Raw genomic sequence first — 14,949 nt, forward strand, 5'->3', positions numbered from 1 at the left:
GGAGCATCCCTGGTTCTTGGCAATCTTGTATCAACCAAAAACATGTTCCTTTCAGTCTATTTTTTGTTTTGTAGTTTCAGTATTTCTTTCAGCATTTCATTATGTTTGCTCACTAGATGTTGTGGACCTAGATTTGGTGTGTGGACATGTTCATCAATCTTATCCTAGGTTTGCAGGACTTTTGGATCTTTTTCCGACAAGTTATTTCTTCTGGAATATGGGACAATTTTCTTTCCTATGCACTAGAGCCGCCCGGACCTATTTGCTATAGGTGATTCTTGCAGATCTTTCCTGTAGTTTGCAAAGCTTGATTTTGTTTTTTCCAACATTCCTTGATTCATGGTCGACTTTCCTTTCGAGTCCACACTTCATTCTATGTTGTTTCCTGAGTGATTCCTTGGTGAAGGTCAACCTTGTTGTTCATGTTACATCTTGTCCTTCGACATTTGTTTTATCTTGCATCGACGCAGATCATTCTTGATCATATAAATCAATGTAATTAAGCATTTAGAAATTAGTTTTTTAGAACAGAGAAGAAAAATCATAAGGTTAGGAGTTTCAAAGTTGGCTCGCATTCTTGCTTGAGCTCGAATATTGTAATTGAGCATGTATGTAATCAAGCCTGTGAGCCGAATTTGTGAGCCCAGATGTTGCCGACAATTTGTAATTGAATTCTATGATATAATGAAGACTAATTTTGAATTGCTTCCATCGCATTGTGTTCTTTGTCTTGTGTAACTCTTGCTACATGGTTCAAATTGTTAGCTTTGAGGACCCTCCTAACTGTGATTGCACCAAGTTCTCACCCCAGTTTTTCTCTCATTGGGTTTTCCATGTAAAATATTGTTGTTCAAGTGTGATTGCTTTTATGTTTTTATTTCTTTATTCTTACACATGTGGTAAATGCAATGAATGATAATTGAGTGGTTAAATTGCTTAAGTTTTAATATATGTTGATTCAACCCCCCTCTCAGCATCCAAAAATGTTCAATAATTGTTATTAGATCAAGGTTCTTGAAGAAACAATCTAATAGTTGAGGTAGATCGAGGATTTGAACATAATGTTTTAATTTGAATACTTGGATGCTATGGAACAACATGAATGAATATTGATGCAGTTGTAGATCTTGAAGGAAAACTAAGAGTTACTCTTACTAATTTGGATGAATGTAGTGAAAAGAACAAGAAAGAAGAAGAACACATTGGTTATTTGAGAAAGAAAATTGAAGATGAAAATAATGTTGGCCAATTGGAGGAATTGACTATGTGTTGCATTGATGTTTTGTCATTGATGTCAACACTAGCTGGTTTGGATGGTTTACCAACACCCTTCTGGTCCCAGTAGGATGTGGGGTTTCTGGTTGGATTGGATCCGACATGATCCGGTATGCTCCTGTATGATTTGGTTATGGAATTAGCTTACTCATGTTCATACTCAGTCAGTTGGTTTTGATCTAGTGATCGGATGCTATCCTATTTGCTACCAAGCTTGGTTTGTGGTTCCAACGAGGGTTTCACCGACAAAGCTTTGATGAAGATCTTTGATGATATGCATATGTGGTGTTGGTACAACTTCTTGTATGGATTTAGGATGCTGATGGTGATCATCTTTGAGACTTGGCGGATTGGGATCATTGCTTTAGCGTGTGGACCTAATTTGGGTCCCGGTGTATCTAAGTTATGGATCGACTTATTGTAATGTGTGGATTGGACCTCTCGATGTGTTTTCAGGATGTCTTATGGGTTGGATATTATTTGTTTGGTCCTACGCCGACATGTTTTATAATTATGTAATTGTTTTATTATTTTTTGGCCGACTTGACTGTTTATGGTCGAGGGTTTGTATAAATATGATGTAAGATCTCATTGTAGATCATGTGTGAGGATGTGTATGAGCGAATAATATAATAATTATTCAAGCAAAGGATTTGGTTGATAATTGGAGATCGAGTTGGGTTTATGTAAGAGGATTTAGTCTTCCGGTATTGAGCTTAATTGGAACTGTACTCAGGCATAGGAGATGCTATCTTTGCAGTTCATTCATTCTTCTGGATTGTAGTATGGATTTCTATGTAGTCAATGAGACTCCTTTTGTGATGAGAAGTGCGCTCTAGGTTTTTGGCCTTCCTGCAAGTGCAGGCCCCTCGATTGTAATTCACATACTTACTGCATAAGTATTATTTGACTATGGGTAGGCTTCCCACCGTGGGTTTTCCTTTTATCGAGTTTTCCACGTATAAATCTAGGTGTCATGTGGATGGTATTTATTCTTTGATTATTGTTTACGCTTAATTGGTTTATCTGTTATTCTAGTATTTGGTTTAAGTATTCCGGTATTAATGTTTTGTGTTCCGGTATTAAAGTTTTAAATTGCTTAAGGTTTCGGTAATCTGAGACAACTGATTCACCCCCATTCCCTCTTAGTTGTCTTTCGGTTATTTGAACTGTCTAACAAAGAAGACCATTGATGATCTTAAAACAAAGCTATGTATCAAATATAGAGAGAATGTATCAAACTTGAAGAAGTGAACATGTTGAGAAAAGAGTTAAAAGAAGCAAGAGATCAAATTGATAAGGGCTTGAAGCTTAAAGGTTCCAATGAAATGCTTGATGTGATGCTAAGTGCTTAGAAGCAAACTAAAGATGAAGGTGGACTTTCTTTTGAAAAAGGCGAAATATCTAAGAATCCCAACAAAGAAGATAGAAGAATGGAAGGATCAAGGATAAATTGAAGAATAATAAAGAATATCAAAAGGGTTTGATTCTGGTTAGGAACAAGAAGAAATGTTTAATGAGTTCAAAATTCGGATAGTGTGGAATGGATATACAAACTATGGGAGAAATGTTTAAACTTTCAATGGATATTGTTATGCATGCAATAAATACGGGCACAAGCTTGTTGATTGTAGGTCTAATGTAAGAAGGAATAGAAATGGTTTTCAACAAGTTCTGACTTGTTATAACTACAATAAATCATGGCATATTGCTAGGTTCTACAGAGGAAAGTATGAGAAGACTTTTGGTTTGATAAAGAAGATTGATGCAAATGAAGAAAAGGAGAAGACGAAGATGACATGTGTGAATAAATCTAATGAGAATGGGAGTGAAAAGGTAGTCAATGGATTTGTACCTACTAATGGTACAAATACTTCTTCCAAAATTTAGACTGTATGCATTGTCTGAGGGAGAAAATTGATTGAAGATCTTATGAACCCCCTTGTAGTGTGGAAGTTGAATTGTTTTTAGAATGGTAGATTTTGTGAAGGCATTTCTAGAACATTATGGATGCTTGCGGCAGTACACAAAGATGGTTTTTATTATTAGTAAAATAGAGTATCAACTTTTTAATGTGTAATGGTGAAATGAATTTATGTCAAAATACTCTAAGCAGGTGGATGCAACAAATAAATTATCTTTTCAAATTCATTTTGATCACTTGTGATCTTATGAATTTGAGAGCTATTCAGTGCAAACGAATTTTCTTGTGTGAGAGTACAATTCAAGGTTTTTCTACAAACGCTAGGTTATCTATTTTAGTGTGTGTGGTGCAAAATGTGTACACTGATTGTTGTTGATCCGTATTTGAAGCCACAACTAGTATTAAAGTCTTATCCATTTGTGGACATGGTGAGTGACAAGGATGGAGCCTTTTCGATGGTTCTAAAAAATGTTGTTTACATTAAAGATGTTAGGACTTATATTCATGCACCCTTGACATAGGTAAGCCATGTAAAGTTCAATGATTTATGGAAGCCATTGGTAGAGGATAATTTGATAACATGCAAATGCTTGTACTAGAATATTTTGGAGTTAGGTTTGAACATTTGGAAAGATTTATCTGGCTTTAGCTACGAGCTGTTAGGATTGATGATAGTCCCAAAGATACTGAGAGGGGGGGGGGGGGGTGAATCAATATCTAACCGGTTAACAGATTTTCTAACCTTATTAAGTATTTTGCATTCCAAAACAATGTACCGGTAAACAAGAATTAATGCAGTAAATATGAACAATAAAGACAACATAGAAAGCACACCATAACACAAGATTTTTGGTGAGGAAACCCGGTGTGGGAAAAACCTCGGTGGGATTTGTGACCCATAATATTCACTCACTGGCCAATGAATGGATATTACTTACAATAATGTGCCTGCACATGCAGGAAGGCCAACTGCCTAGAGCTCACTGCTCAAATACAAAAGGAAGTCTCACTGACTTACAAAAATGGATTATGAGAATCCAATATAATGTACTGCTACAAAGAGCATCTGCTATGACAGGTTCAGTACCTGTTTAAGCTCATACAATAACCATAAACCCTTATACAAAATCTGCCTTACTATTCGCTCTACATATCCATCATGTCTATCCTCTATCATGTATATCCAAAATGATCTACAAGATCTCATACTTATATATGAGTCTTATTACAATATGCCATGTCGGCTTACAAAAAGATATTACAATTAAATACAAAATACAATATTCAAAATCATGTTGGCTAGGGTGCCGGTAAACATTATTGTCGCTGCCGGTGAACTATCTGCTGGTGTAGAGTCTGCCAGTGCCGGTGCCAGCCGGTGCCATAATATTGCAAGGTTGCCATCAATGACAACACCTTCAATCACCTTTAACTACCATTAGAGTGTGCAATGCCAATAATCTCCCCCTTTGGCATTGATGGCAACACTCATGAGAAAAATCCAAAATCTGTCCCAAAAATGAAGTCCAAAAATCTTACCAAAAGTGTGTGCTCCCCCTGAGCAGATGATCTCTTCTGCAAGTCATTTTTGTAATGCCCCACCAGGAACCCTAAAGGAAAACAACACAACTAGGCAACTAAAGGGTGAAATAATTTATTTATTTTTTGTTAAAGACTAAGTGCACTAACTATAACCATTGCACGTTTATCAACACAACGAAAGTCTATCATAAGTTTTCCTAAGGGTAACCAACAAAGATTAATTTCATAGATTATATTAACACCACAGTTAATCCATTCAATTAGATAAATTGAAAACTTAAGTTTAAAACTACACATACATCCAAATTTTATAATAAAGAAATAAAAGTATTCCAATGCATCCAATTTCCATAAACCATTTGAACATAAGATCAAAACAATAACATTCATTTCACTGACATAATAATATTACAATATCCATAATTACATGGCTTCCAATAATACCACTGATTACAAAGATACCATATCAAGATTACATAAGAGTCTGATACAATGACCACAAGGTCTCAACTGAACAATGATCTCAAACAAGAGCTGGTACATAAACCATGAACCAAGAAACACCAGCGAAGCCTTTCCTTGCCTGAAGATACAATCCAGAACATCCGATGGGAAGTGACACTACCACCCGACCATGTGATCCCGAAATGGAACCGCCCCACCGTGCTAGGAGATAGTAGAAAACCCTCAAGCAAGCAAAGTAAGACAAGTACAAAAGGACTACAAGACTCTACAAACATCCATGTGACTCAACCCACAAAACACAAGTGACTCTAAGAAGAGAGTGTCATCGCATAGCTTGATGGTTACCATGGTACAACCTCCATAGGTCCCGACCCCCATCCTCGGGTTTCTCTTGGTAACCTCTCCCGAGCCTCCAGTTCCAACTAAGTCTCATGCAGACCCTACCAATCCTTTCGTGAAGACAAGGTCGTAAGTTTGCCATTCCAAGCCTTCTAGTAACATTATGAGCCCTGTACAAGCACTCACCTATGCATGAGGTACATTTATCTTAATTAATATTTAATCTACCCACCCCTTAATCAATTATTAGGTTATCACTTTTTAACTAACTTTCGACGGGTTATCCTGTCATCCACTTCGGGCACGACCCCCGCTCGAAAGCCACTCTCTCTCCTAGGACACTAACAGGAAATGTTTCTCTCTATGAGAGCTCTATGGCGAAATAGGCAACCATAAACAATCCTGACAAGCACAGGTGAAGGATACACAATACCAACCCAAGATTGACCATTTGGACACAAACACACAATGGCTCATATCAAATAGGTTATACAACAACACCTGGTCTAGGAGAAATAATAACATAGGACACAATGACAATTTAACCAAAATACCAATGGAATTGAAGCTTGACTGAAAACATAATATACGCAAGATCCTATTACAGGCAATCTTTCCTTAAAAAACAGCCAAAGCATAAATAACATGCAATTTACGAATTTTCAGATAACAAGAATTTACAACTATTTAATACCAAAAACATCCACCTTGTCATTTGTCCAAAAAGAAAAATAAAAATAATTCTCCTAATGTATTTTCAACATTTTCATAGAAATTAACATTCCAAACTGTAATTAAATAATATTTAAAATATTATAATAACTACCAAAAGAAAACATATCTAATATTTAAATATATATATATATATATATATATATATATATATATATATATATATATATATATATATATATACACCTATATGAATATACATATATTTATTTATAGACATATATAATATAACACATAAATAATTTAATTTATCTAACCCCTGGGTACGAAACCCGAGACAGTCATACCGCAGTATGCACAGGGTTTTAGAAATTAATTTTAAAAAAATAATTAAAACCACTTTAAAATTGTAAATAGCCCCTATCACGGTAGCCTAAGCTACCGCCGATAGCTAGTACTACTGTCCGGTAGCACGACTACCGTAGGTAGCTGCTACCGTCGGTAGTACTGTGTACTACCACCGGTAGCGGATGCTACCGTAGGTAGTGTTTTTTTTTTTTTTAAATTTATTTATTTATTTTAATTATTATTTTTTATATATTTTTTTAACAGAACAAAAAAAACAATACTTTTTCAATAATTTCATTTTAATAAAATTTTAACAGTAATAATAAAAAATAATATTTTTCCAATAATTCCATTTTCACAAAATTTAATCCTTCTTCATATATATATATATATATTTTAAATTTAAATAACCCAAATAAATTTAATGGGTAATTAAATTTATTTTCTTAAAGTAATTCAAACCATTTCTCAGGTAAATACCCTTTCTCACAAATCTTGCAAATTTCCATGCATCCTAAAATCTGACAAATTTTCTATAATAATTGTTCTTAATTTTCTCAAAAATTACATACTTCCCATAAATTAGAAATACACATCAGGCATGGATTTCAAAACAAAACTCGAATTCACCAGAAGAGGGTTTTGGATTTGACAATTATTTTACACACACATCAAGCAGAGAAAAATAGAAATATTTTTAATAAAACACACAACTAAGAAATCATCCAACCTGGTATAGCTTTCATGGAAGAAATTTGTAGAAGAGCCCTAATCCTTTCAATAAACTTCCAATAAATTTCTTCACCTAAAATTCTTGACCCGTTCCTGTGTGTAACTAAAATAAAAACCTAACCCCTATTTAAACTAAAATTCTAGGTTCAATAGCTTTTTCACAAAAAACCTAAATTTAGAATAATAGTAATTTTTATTTTATTTTCTAAATTTATCACATGCAATAATTAAAAAACATTATTTTTTCTTTCCTTTTCTCATTCACATTAATTAATTTTCTAAATAAAGAATTAAAACAATATTTTAATTCTAATTAATCCTTTTATTCATTTATTTAATTATAACTTTAGAAAATAATAAATACAATTAATCTAATTTATTTTTTTTAAATAAAAATATATTTCTAATACCATGCAGCTTAATTTAATAATTTCTTTAATTAACTAAATTTATAATCTCAATGCATAAACAATACAACAATGAGATAATTTCATAAACTAAATTAATTAATTAATTAAATCCACTAAAACACTCAATTTAAACAAATCTCAAGCAATTACCCATAAAAGATAAAATGACAAAATACGAAGACCGAACTAACTGACAAGACAACCAACTGACGACACTCATACGAGTGCAACTGAGTAAAAATAGGGTCAACTACTATCTCCTCCACTTCCATCGGAAAATATAAGGCATGCTTAGACCTGTGAAGCCAGGTGGAGACGATACCCCGTACCTACTCGATACTTGTACCTGCAATATCTTGCATCACCAAACCACACATGCATATATATACAATATAGAAAACATGACATACACACCGATGAAGGAGAATCGCGACGTTCCCTGTCTCACCGAAATGAGTGAAGGAAAATCGTCCCCTTGCATCCAATACACTCGCAAACACACAACATATAATTACACATTGCATAGATAAAGTAAGATGTCAGTACATAGCAATAATCCATAAAATGCCATAAATCACAAATACTGAAATACTGCAAATAAATTATACATCTCATCTCCAAATAAAGCATAATGTCATAAAAATCTGAATAATATATCATGGTAATGTATCCACTGAAAAACAACCAATAATAAAATATGAGTCTAATGAGTTCAAACTAGTAGGGGTACTACAATTTTTCTTAGTTCTACTACTCCCCCTTTGACATCAATGACAAAGGTTGTAAAAAATATGTCAAATGAGTGCAGTTTTCAGCTTACAATCTGGAATAAGTCTGCTAAGACCAAGTTCAAACTTTGAGTAAACTTGTTGCTATCCTTCAATGCTGCCTCTATTCTCTAAATAGTACCAGTGAGATGATGCATTTGCTCTTCCGGTGCCTTCTGTCCTTGAATAAGTGCCTCAGAGATCTCTTTCCTTTGAGAGATGAGGTTGTCTGACTTTGGACTGAGTCTGCATTTAAGCTCTTTTCCTTTTCCTTTAATTCTTTCCTTCTCTTTCTCTAACTTTTCCAACTTCTCCTCAAATCCAACAATTTCTTGCTCAATAACTAATATTGGTTTAGATGATCCAATGATATTGTCAGCTATGTCATCAATTTCCTTTTGCACTTTGTTGATTTCCTTATCAATATCCACTGTCAGAAGATTTGTCTTACAAGTGTCTCTGTATAGTTCCTTGAACTCCATTATTGTTGTGCTCAGTGCCAGTAAAAGGGTATCAATATGTTCCGTGCACTTCTTTATTGTTTCTCCAAAGAATTTCTCGTTTTCCTTGTCCATTTTCTCCTTAAATGTCTTTTCATTTATTTGGTCTATAGTCAGTATATTGCCGGTTATGTATTTAGACAATGTGTCTAACTGACTCAAAGAATCCTTATTTTCTACATTGCACTTGGGTGCAATCAATATAAGAATGGGTATTGTGTCATCTATAGCCTTATAAGCCAATGCATTACAAGCAGTAATTTTCTTAATAGAATCTAAGAGTACTTCAGTCACATTTGTGGGTCTGAATTTTGTCATAGAAGTACTGGATGACTGTCCAATTACCTTAACAATTTCAATGCTACCGGTAGGAGCAATTACTTTGCTTGTCTCGACCTGTGGAGGGTCAGTTTGTGTCTGCATTTCTATTAGAAAAGGTTTAGGCTTCTCAGTAGATGCCGGTGGCACTATCTCTGTGTGTACCTATTTCTCTACTTGTATCTCTCCCTGTTTCATAGTGTTATCTGCCGGTTTTTCTGATGGTTTTTCAGTGGTATCCACTGTCAATTTCTTTGTCTTTACCTCTGCATTGTCCACTACCAGTATCTCAATTGGTTTCTCTGTATTCTCAGCAGCCGGTATCTCTGTCTCTGTTGGTTTTTCAGTGCTTGCATTGACAATATTGTCAGTAACCATTTCACTAACCCCAATCTCAATGTGTTCCATTGTATGCTCTACATGTTTAACTTGTGTCTCAACCTCAACATGTTCTCCCTGTGATCCAACCACAATCTTGTCAGCCGGTTGCTCAGTAGCAACATCATTTTTCTTTTCCTCAATGTTTCCTTTATCAACTAGAATATTTACCTCCTGAGTATCTATGTTCATAGTATACAAGATTTCAGACTCAGGGTTTGTGTCCTCATGTGGCATTTCCACATTCTCAGAAGTCGGTGAATTATCAGTTAGTACTGATGGAGTAACTGAAGGTGGTGGTAGATTATCTGTCACTTTTATATTAGGTAGTCCACCTACCTTGCCTTTTCCCTTGTCTCTATCCTTTTGGTATACCTTGAAGGTTTTAGGTCTTTTTAATTCTTCTTATTTCTCTTTCTCAACAAAGAATATGTCCCATTTGTCTGTTGTCTCTTCTGAGATTTCATTAACCCTGCCAGCCATTAGACTTACATGCCAGTGTCCGCTAGCAAAGACCGTTCTGTTAGCTTCACTGATCAACTCATCAATTTCTTCAACTGATTTTATTGGATGTACAACAAGCAATTTCTCAATCTTTATTTTCTTGTCAAGTTCCATAATAGCTAACTTTCTAGCATCTAACCGCCTATATAGATCACTAGGCAAATCATCTACAACCTCTATTAAAACTTTCTTATAAATATCAAGATGTAAGATAATGCTATTTTCAACACTTTCTTTCTCCTCATTGGTAAATGTATCATACAATTTGCTTACATTAGATAAATTTCCATCATCTGTTATCTCATTTAGTAGGTAGTCAAGTGGAGGAATGACTTGTTTTTCCTTTTTCTTTCTAGGTGTCAGCTTCTTAGCTGGTGGCCTCACTGCCTGTTGTTTCTTTCTTTCCTTCTTAGGTGTAGGAAAGGGTACCAGTGAAGGTTTTCTCTTCCTATCTACTCTTTTAAACTTTGCAGGGATTTTATTGTCTGATGAAGTTCCAACTAGTGAGAGATGAGCTTCCGGTTGTAACCCTTCTAAGTCACTCTCCTTGATACCAATGATATTCATTATGTTTTCCTTTATCTCTTTGACCTGCTTGGTTGAACTTCTGATGTATTTCTCTCTTTTCTTCCTCTGTTTCAGTGTTTGTATGCCACTCTCTATAGTCTCAGCATTACCAAAAACTTTTTCATCCAGTTCTCTAGGGGATTCAAGTAGGGCTTTGGCATATGTTTCAATTATGTTCACATCAGCCTCATATCCCATTTCTATTACCCAAATAGTTCTAGGAAGAACTGCCTCCATCCATATCTCATCTTTCTTGATCACAAAACAAATTTCTTTCTGATACTTGTCTACAATGCTTTGTGGTAATCTCTCTCTTGTTTTCATTTTTGCCTTAAAGGCTTGGAAATACTCTTTTATTTTATTGTCCTTGTCTGTCCCCATACCGGTGAATATATCTAACAATTGTTTCCCTACCGGTATGTCATAACCAAAGTCTTTCTTGCCTATACCGGGAACCTCTTTTGTAAGATATAGCATTAAGCATACAAGAAGATTGCCAAAATGGAAAGTACCTTTCTTATCTCCTTTTATTTTCTTCAGATTGTCAATCAACTCATCTTTCAACCATTCACATACATCTATCTTAGCATCATTGTTAACCATATCATATGCACTTTTAATACATAGACTGGAAACTGAGTTCAGCCGGTTAACATGTGTGGTTTTGTATCCTAATATCATGCTAATGAATCTAACATTCTCATCCTTTATATCATTAACTCTTAGGGATCTGCTGTCATAAGTTGCACTTGTTAAAGTCATCACTGTGTTATTTGAAACTTTCTTAGTTTTATTTGGCCTGCTACTGGTGGATGGTAAGCCAGTCACTACCCTAATTGCTTCCTTAGTGATTTTATGAATGGAGTCAAGCCAAAAGAATTCACCATGAACTCTACTAAGCACAATCCTTACAACTTCCATAGGAAATTCTAGGATGTCAAGGATTTCCACAAAACCTAGGGTCTCAATAACCTTATGTTTGGGTTTCACAACTCCACTATCATCACAGATAACATTTTTGTACATTTTCATGATTTCCTCAGAACCTAATTCCTCAATGTGGCAATGTATGTAAATTCTAGGGTCTTCTACATATGCAACTCCTTTAGGGATTTTTGAAAATGCTCCTAGGGTATCATCTATTTTTGCTACCTTGGGGAGACTTTTGAAAACTGGCCTAGGGCGTTTAACCACTTCTATAACAGTAGGGTTTGCAATGAATTCTGGAGCATAGGAGGAAGCCATTGATAAATACCTTAATCTGCCTGATAGGTTTGGATGCTTGAAAGATCTTGCTTCACTTCTCGGTAAGGATGCCTTCGCTCAATTTTTTCGTGCTCTTAGGAAATTTGAATGCTCGGTGAATGAAAAAGAGGGAAAAACACTAATTTATAATGTCTTTTCCTTCAACAACCACAATAAATGCCTACCAGTTAAGTGAAACTTAACACATCTGCCGGTAAAGAAGAAGTTCATCTTCTTACCATCAACTGAGGGTAAACTTGCATGATTTTCAACTTGTTGTCATACCCCCAAAAGGTTTTAGTTCAGTTGGATGAAGAATCTTCTGTCGATGGAGTAATACTCTGTTCTACCGGTGAAGGAATAGTCTCATCAACATTCTGATCTCTCTTTCTAATCCATTGTTTTGAAAATTCTTGCTTTACTTCATCTACCTTCTCTTTTCCTTTCAAACTGGGTCCTTTATTATTTGTCGATGATGCCTTACTTCTACAAAATTTTGCAATATGTCCAATCTTGTTACAAGCATAACAGGTCACATTGTTCTTCTGAATAGCTTTTCCATATCCTATGCCAGTATGTGTTTTGCATTGATTAGATAAGTGTCCAAATCTTCCACAAACATAATATCTTACATTCATTCTGCAGTTTTCTAAATTATGACCAATTTTGTTGCATTTGGAACATTGACCAGTGGGTGCATTAATGTTTTGATTGTTTCTAGATCTACACTGATTTGCTCTATGACCATATTTGTTACAGTTAAAGCATTTCCCATTAAATTTGTAAGCATTAGATTGTCTTACCGGTTGCTATGATCATGATTGTTTGCAGTATTGGAGCTTTCACCAACTTCAAAACCAAGTCCATTAGTATCTCCATTAGGTCTCTGACTTTTCAACGTATTATCAAGTTGTTTTGAACTTTTCTTGAATTTTTCTTTGTGTTGATTTGTAGTAGCCAGCTCATTTTCCAATATTCCCTTCTGTCTCATAAGTTCAATTTTGTCATTTTGTATGTGCATCAAATCTGTCTTTAACATATCATTTTCATGACCGAGTCTTGTATTTTCATTTCCAGCATCATTGAGTCTCCTAGTCAAGTCATCTCCATTCTTCTTTTTGTCTTCAATGTCTTTCCAAAATCTTATAGTCATATCTTGCATTTCTTTCCTCATAGCACTATTTTCTTGCCTCAACTTGTTCACAAGGTCATTAAGAGTTTCCTTTTCATCATCATCACTCTGCATCTTTTCATAAAGTTCTCTTCTTTTGTTTCTAGCAATAGTTAGGTTTTCTTGAAGTCCTTGAATGAATTCCTGTGCAGTCCTTAGATCATCTTCAAGTTTGATATTCTTCAACTTTTTTGCATCAAAGTCTGCAAGAGCTATTTCCAATTGCTTTCTCAAGTTTTCCATCTGTACTAGTGTCAGAATCTCCCTGAAGCTGTTAGGATTTTGAAAATAGAGGACCAAACTCTGATACCAATTGTTAGGATTGATGATAGTCCCAAAGATACTGAGGGGGGGGGGGGGGGGGGGGGTGAATCAGTATCTAACCGGTTAACAGATTTTCTGACCTTATTAAGTATTTTGCAGTCCAAAACAATGTACCTGTAAACAAGAATTAATGCAGTAAATATGAACAATTAAGAAAACATAGAAAGCACACCATAACACAAGATTTTTGGTGAGGAAACCCGGTGTGGGAAAAAAATTGCTGGGATTTGTGACCCACAATATTCACTCACTGGCCAATGAATGGATATTACTTACAATAATGTGCCTGCACATGCAGGAAGGCCAACTGCCTAGAGCTCATTGCTCGAATACAAAAGGAAGTCTCACTGACTTACAAAAATGGATTATGAGAATCCAATATAATGTACTGCTACAAAAAGCATCTGCTATGTCAAGTTCAGTACTAGTTTAAGCTCATACAATAACCATAAACCCTTATACAAAATCTGCCTTACTATTTGCTCTACATATCCATCATGTCTATCCTCTATCATGTATATCCAAAATGATCTACAAGATCTCATACTTATATGTCAGCTTACAAAATAATATTACAATTAAATACAAAATACAATAATCAAAATCCTGTCGGCTAGGGTGTCGGTAAACATTATTGTCGCTACTGGTGCCATAAGATTGCAAGGTTGCCATCAATGACAACACCTTCAATCAACTTTAACTCCCATTAGAGTGTGCAATGCCAACACGAGCATGCATGGATTTAGATTATTCTAAGTCAAATTCATGATGATGTGATGTATCTTGATTGGGTTGTCCTCCTCTGACACTATCTTGGTGATGAAGATGGTGAAGAGTGAAATGGTACCACAATTGATTGGCTGAGTATTTGATAAGAGATCAATGGTAGCATGGGATATAGTTGATTGGAGTGTCATGTATATTACAAAGGGAGTGGCGTATAAGGTTTACTTTTAAAATTGATAGGGTTTTGCTACAACCATTATGATCTATGTTGCATATCAGATGGTGATTCAAGGTGACAAGTTTGACATATGTGAATTTTCAAGACAACAATTGATAGGAAACCTTGAGAAGACCAAGAATGCAAAGTATCCATTTAGGTACGGATCTCTAATCATATGTTTAGCTTTTATGTTTATGAATGAGCTTTCAAGTATATGAAATAAAGTGTGGGACAAGTTTCGTTCTATTAGAATGCAAATCAAAAATCATATTAGGAGCTTTAACAATGATGCAGATGAGTATAACAAGAAATATGGGGCTGGTTTAAAAGTTTTCAAAGCAAGATGCAAGCCAGATGGAGGATCTTTAGTGAGTTGGTTTACAGAGTGAGATTACTTTTTTGGTGAGTAGAAACAACTATTATATAGAGGTTGTTGGACCAAGGAATGCATGGTTGCATGAGTTATCTTATGGGGTATCTCTGGAAAAGAGGTTGAAAATAAAATTGACACTTAATTGAAGT

The sequence above is a fragment of the Cryptomeria japonica genome, chromosome 5 (genome assembly GCF_030272615.1).
Source record: "Cryptomeria japonica chromosome 5, Sugi_1.0, whole genome shotgun sequence".
NCBI lineage: Eukaryota > Viridiplantae > Streptophyta > Pinopsida > Cupressales > Cupressaceae > Cryptomeria > Cryptomeria japonica.